This window comes from Chiloscyllium plagiosum, unplaced genomic scaffold (genome assembly GCF_037043375.1).
Source record: "Chiloscyllium plagiosum isolate Xiang-an unplaced genomic scaffold, Cpla_swu_hap1 HiC_scaffold_48, whole genome shotgun sequence".
Lineage (NCBI taxonomy): Eukaryota > Metazoa > Chordata > Chondrichthyes > Orectolobiformes > Hemiscylliidae > Chiloscyllium > Chiloscyllium plagiosum.
Genome location: NW_028270186.1, coordinates 50,745,123 through 50,751,659, shown reverse-complemented (window position 1 = coordinate 50,751,659; position 6,537 = coordinate 50,745,123). Strand labels below are relative to the sequence as shown.

Here is a 6,537-nt window from a genome sequence, read left to right as displayed (position 1 = left end):
TCTTTCTTTCTCTCTTTTCAGCATTGTCTGGAAAGTGGTGGTGCACTAAGGCTGCAGTATGTTTGAAAGAGTCGTTTGGAAATGCCCTGTTGTTAGTTGTGAGATTACTTTATGACTCATGCCCTCGGATTGTATCACATTTAGCATTCATGCATCTCTGTGTCTGAAAATGCATGAGGTATGCCAGTTTTGTTTGTGTTCCGTGTTAAATGCTTTCTGTTTTGCGATTCGCACAATACATTTCGATTTAACGGGGTTTCTGCGGTAACTTCCAGCAGCAAAAATCCTCAGCTGAGGATCTGGGAAAATTTCACAGAGTATGGTCACTGGAGCTAAAGTCAGGAAGTCGTTCGTTTCTGCAGTGTTTCACAAGACTACCTTTCCCGTGAGCAGTCGAACAGACTAAATGATTGTGCCACAGACAGCGACGGCAAACTCCGCTAAAAAGTAATCCTTTAAAGCCAGTGGATGCAACACGACGTTATTCAGGTACACCGTGGAAAAAGATACTTCGGTGGACCTCGTCCATGCTCACCACATAGCCAAAACTAAACAAGTCCCGTTCCCCAGCATTTGGCCCCAATCCCTCTAAATGCATCCTATCCAGAAATTCACCCGATTACCTTTGCAAGTTTCTGAGTGTAATAGCCTCCTCGACTTCCTCTGGTAGATCATACCAAACACGCACTACCTTCTTTGTGGGAAATGTGCCTTGTCACTTTCAGCCCGCTCACCTTAAAGCTATGCTGTCGACTTTTCATCTCACACCAACTTGGGTAAAACACGTAAATACCCAGTTTACCACCCTCCCATAAGGTCATGTCGCATTTGTTTCGCTGCAGGGAAAGTTGTCCCCGCCTATTCCACCTCGCCCTACGGTACAAACATCGACGACATCTTTGTCTATATTTTGTCATCAATTTACCGTGTCTTTTCTTTTCGTTTTCAAGAGTCAATTACGTTGGACAACAACGAGCTATTGGAAACAGAAAGGTGAAACGTGGAACGGATTCAACTTTCAGTGCTGGACGCCACTGAGCCCCAGCACGGGTGGCTGTGGCTTGTTTCTGTAGTGTAGTGGTCATCACGTTCGCCTCACACGCGAAAGGGCCCCAGTTCGAAACTGGGCAGAAACTGCTTTGTTCTTCAACTAGAGCCTTTTACATGGACAAAAGCTGAGCTGTCTTGCATGCTTTCCCATCTGCAAACCTGCCTTCGAATTTGCTTGAACAAATCTGCTCTCGTAGTGAAATGTAATGCAAATCCATTTAATTACAGTGCAAAGCGTTGTTAAGTTTTTCTCCAACCTGGTTCTGATCATATGCCATTCTGTTGGAGAGTGTAGTTACCGCCTTCTGATCTTGGCCGAAAAGCAGTACCGCACTTGCCTTCCTTGCGCAGGCGGCTCGGTTCAAAGACAGGAAAGAAGCAGATGCCCTGGTGTCACAGCGCACCACGAATTCCTGAACTTGTCTGTTTGTCAAATGTACCTCAGGTCGTCTCAGAAAAACCTCATTTGGAAGCTGTCAATCGTTATTCAACGTGCGAGAAATGGCACCAGATGTCCTGAATCATGTTTTGGAGCAATTCGCACGTTAGTTACTCATTCAGTCAACAACAGCAATGAAAGAAATTACACTCTGAGAGGAACCTTTGAACTTGCGCATTCATAGCGTCGCTCGTATTCAGGTCCGCCCCGAGATCTAAGTCATGTTGGAACTGAAACGGAGGAATCGACAGAGAGGCTACAGAATGACATCGCATCCATTTGGTTTTCTTTAAATCACTGACGAGCAGGAAAATGTAAACGGCGAGGGCGAGTGGTGAAGTGAGGCAGTTGCAGCTCTGGTGAAATTCCTTCTTTGTGATTCACTCAGCAACCAGAGACGTGAAGGTGACTCAGGCGTGAAAGTTCTTCACATCGAGAACAAAAAGCACTCAAGGGCAGTTAGCACCTCTTCTGGAGTGGGGGTGGGGTGAGGTAATTACCTTTTGACTTCTGTTACAATGTTCAGAAACTGGCTTTTAGATTGAGGTGAACAGAAACTGCATTTCTAAAAAGCACCATGGAATTTAGCAAAAGTTATTGAGTCACTTCTCGTCGATTCCCACACAGGTTTCCAATTCAGTTGGTATCCATGTGGCTCATGTCCAGGAGTGAACATCTCAGCAACAAATTGCATGGTTAAGGTAAAAGACAAGGAAAGTGGCATCTCGAACTGGCTCCGAGATCAGAACATCCTCACAATGTAATCTGTCGTTCTCGGTTTGTAATGCTACCTCCGGTTTTAGTGTGGAGAACATTCTTTGGGACTCTTATTCTGAAAAAAACGGACACAGTGAGTGAAAGTATGCTGCACGGTATGATGTGGAACACGGCCTGCACAGGTTTGTGCATTTTCCCTGTAGTCCGGTGTGTTTCGTGTTCCGTGTAAACGTGAAAGTCGTCCTGTTTCGAGCAATGGGTGAAATCATTTAGCAAAGCAAGAATGGAAATTCCAGTAATGTCAAGCAGCTCATGGTTATTTGACCAAATCATAAGCGAACCTACATTCGCACGCACTCACAGATACATTTGTAGCTGAAAAGAGTCTGAGAAGATAGACTGAGCTTACCATTGATTTTTGTCTGGATTGATGGGCTATCAATATCTGCTGCGAAATTGACATTGTAGCCGGGAACATCGCAGCAGCTGTGCGAGTCCGAGAGGAATCATGGAACGCTTTTCATGTGAATTTACCTCTGTTGTTATGCAGGAGCACAATTGGAAATACAAGAAAATGAGGCGTCGCGGCCGGCTGGTTGTGTGGCCGCGCGGTCTAATGCGCTGGATCCAGATTCCAGTCTCGAAAGGGGTGCGGGTTCGAATCCCACCACTGCCATTTCTGCTGATCAACTCCAACACGGCAGCTTGTTAAAATGCTGTTTCGGTGCCCACTGTATATTAATGTCAAAAACAAAAGTAAAATGGTTTTGCTTCCCTGGGAATTAACTGTGGTGTGGAATACTACCAAATATTTCAAAATGTCTCTGCTGTCATGATCGTGTTCGCCTCCCGTGCGGTAAATCGCAAACAGTTCTGCCGTCCCAGGCGAGTTGAGTTTTTCCTGGAACCGAATGGAGACTGTTATTTCATCGCTGTTGTGAAACCAAGTCCTCCGGTGACTCTACTCGTTGTTATTTGGGTTTCTAGCTGATGGGAAAATCGTTCCAATGAATTTCGATGTCATACCTTATTGAATTTCTCCCATTTCCTTCATTTCCGTCCTAGAAACATCGGAAGGGAAAGGTAATCTAATCGAGACTGTGATTGGTGAAATTCACTTTTACCGGCCAATTCAGATTATGTTCTTTCTTTCTCTCTTTTCAGCATTGTCTGGAAAGTGGTGGTGCACTAAGGCTGCAGTATGTTTGAAAGAGTCGTTTGGAAATGCCCTGTTGTTAGTTGTGAGATTACTTTATGACTCATGCCCTCGGATTGTATCACATTTAGCATTCATGCATCTCTGTGTCTGAAAATGCATGAGGTATGCCAGTTTTGTTTGTGTTCCGTGTTAAATGCTTTCTGTTTTGCGATTCGCACAATACATTTCGATTTAACGGGGTTTCTGCGGTAACTTCCAGCAGCAAAAATCCTCAGCTGAGGATCTGGGAAAATTTCACAGAGTATGGTCACTGGAGCTAAAGTCAGGAAGTCGTTCGTTTCTGCAGTGTTTCACAAGACTACCTTTCCCGTGAGCAGTCGAACAGACTAAATGATTGTGCCACAGACAGCGACGGCAAACTCCGCTAAAAAGTAATCCTTTAAAGCCAGTGGATGCAACACGACGTTATTCAGGTACACCGTGGAAAAAGATACTTCGGTGGACCTCGTCCATGCTCACCACATAGCCAAAATTAAACAAGTCCCGTTCCCCAGCATTTGGCCCCAATCCCTCTAAATGCATCCTATCCAGAAATTCACCCGATTACCTTTGCAAGTTTCTGAGTGTAATAGCCTCCTCGACTTCCTCTGGTAGATCATACCAAACACGCACTACCTTCTTTGTGGGAAATGTGCCTTGTCACTTTCAGCCCGCTCACCTTAAAGCTATGCTGTCGACTTTTCATCTCACACCAACTTGGGTAAAACACGTAAATACCCAGTTTACCACCCTCCCATAAGGTCATGTCGCATTTGTTTCGCTGCAGGGAAAGTTGTCCCCGCCTATTCCACCTCGCCCTACGGTACAAACATCGACGACATCTTTGTCTATATTTTGTCATCAATTTACCGTGTCTTTTCTTTTCGTTTTCAAGAGTCAATTACGTTGGACAACAACGAGCTATTGGAAACAGAAAGGTGAAACGTGGAACGGATTCAACTTTCAGTGCTGGACGCCACTGAGCCCCAGCACGGGTGGCTGTGGCTTGTTTCTGTAGTGTAGTGGTCATCACGTTCGCCTCACACGCGAAAGGGCCCCAGTTCGAAACTGGGCAGAAACTGCTTTGTTCTTCAACTAGAGCCTTTTACATGGACAAAAGCTGAGCTGTCTTGCATGCTTTCCCATCTGCAAACCTGCCTTCGAATTTGCTTGAACAAATCTGCTCTCGTAGTGAAATGTAATGCAAATCCATTTAATTACAGTGCAAAGCGTTGTTAAGTTTTTCTCCAACCTGGTTCTGATCATATGCCATTCTGTTGGAGAGTGTAGTTACCGCCTTCTGATCTTGGCCGAAAAGCAGTACCGCACTTGCCTTCCTTGCGCAGGCGGCTCGGTTCAAAGACAGGAAAGAAGCAGATGCTCTGGTGTCACAGCGCACCACGAATTCCTGAACTTGTCTGTTTGTCAAATGTACCTCAGGTCGTCTCAGAAAAACCTCATTTGGAAGCTGTCAATCGTTATTCAACGTGCGAGAAATGGCACCAGATGTCCTGAATCATGTTTTGGAGCAATTCGCACGTTAGTTACTCATTCAGTCAACAACAGCAATGAAAGAAATTACACTCTGAGAGGAACCTTTGAACTTGCGCATTCATAGCGTCGCTCGTATTCAGGTCCGCCCCGAGATCTAAGTCATGTTGGAACTGAAACGGAGGAATCGACAGAGAGGCTACAGAATGACATCGCATCCATTTGGTTTTCTTTAAATCACTGACGAGCAGGAAAATGTAAACGGCGAGGGCGAGTGGTGAAGTGAGGCAGTTGCAGCTCTGGTGAAATTCCTTCTTTGTGATTCACTCAGCAACCAGAGACGTGAAGGTGACTCAGGCGTGAAAGTTCTTCACATCGAGAACAAAAAGCACTCAAGGGCAGTTAGCACCTCTTCTGGAGTGGGGGTGGGGTGAGGTAATTACCTTTTGACTTCTGTTACAATGTTCAGAAACTGGCTTTTAGATTGAGGTGAACAGAAACTGCATTTCTAAAAAGCACCATGGAATTTAGCAAAAGTTATTGAGTCACTTCTCGTCGATTCCCACACAGGTTTCCAATTCAGTTGGTATCCATGTGGCTCATGTCCAGGAGTGAACATCTCAGCAACAAATTGCATGGTTAAGGTAAAAGACAAGGAAAGTGGCATCTCGAACTGGCTCCGAGATCAGAACATCCTCACAATGTAATCTGTCGTTCTCGGTTTGTAATGCTACCTCCGGTTTTAGTGTGGAGAACATTCTTTGGGACTCTTATTCTGAAAAAAACGGACACAGTGAGTGAAAGTATGCTGCACGGTATGATGTGGAACACGGCCTGCACAGGTTTGTGCATTTTCCCTGTAGTCCGGTGTGTTTCGTGTTCCGTGTAAACGTGAAAGTCGTCCTGTTTCGAGCAATGGGTGAAATCATTTAGCAAAGCAAGAATGGAAATTCCAGTAATGTCAAGCAGCTCATGGTTATTTGACCAAATCATAAGCGAACCTACATTCGCACGCACTCACAGATACATTTGTAGCTGAAAAGAGTCTGAGAAGATAGACTGAGCTTACCATTGATTTTTGTCTGGATTGATGGGCTATCAATATCTGCTGCGAAATTGACATTGTAGCCGGGAACATCGCAGCAGCTGTGCGAGTCCGAGAGGAATCATGGAACGCTTTTCATGTGAATTTACCTCTGTTGTTATGCAGGAGCACAATTGGAAATACAAGAAAATGAGGCGTCGCGGCCGGCTGGTTGTGTGGCCGCGCGGTCTAATGCGCTGGATCCAGATTCCAGTCTCGAAAGGGGTGCGGGTTCGAATCCCACCACTGCCATTTCTGCTGATCAACTCCAACACGGCAGCTTGTTAAAATGCTGTTTCGGTGCCCACTGTATATTAATGTCAAAAACAAAAGTAAAATGGTTTTGCTTCCCCGGGAATTAACTGTGGTGTGGAATACTACCAAATATTTCAAAATGTCTCTGCTGTCATGATCGTGTTCGCCTCCCGTGCGGTAAATCGCAAACAGTTCTGCCGTCCCAGGCGAGTTGAGTTTTTCCTGGAACCGAATGGAGACTGTTATTTCATCGCTGTGGTGAAACCAAGTCCTCCGGTGACTCTACTCGTTGTTATTTGGGTT

At 45.3% G+C, this 6,537-nt stretch overlaps 2 non-coding genes across 2 annotated transcripts; both read left to right on the top strand.

Moving 5' to 3' along the window:
- The first annotated feature begins 1,063 nt into the window (after nt 1-1,063).
- On the top strand, nt 1,064-1,136 carry trnav-cac (transfer RNA valine (anticodon CAC)). Its single transcript has one exon. It is a non-coding gene; the product is annotated as a tRNA-Val (tRNA).
- A 3,276-nt stretch (nt 1,137-4,412) lies between these two features.
- trnav-cac (transfer RNA valine (anticodon CAC)) lies at nt 4,413-4,485 on the top strand. The gene has a single exon. It is a non-coding gene; the product is annotated as a tRNA-Val (tRNA).
- Nucleotides 4,486-6,537: the final 2,052 nt, after the last annotated feature.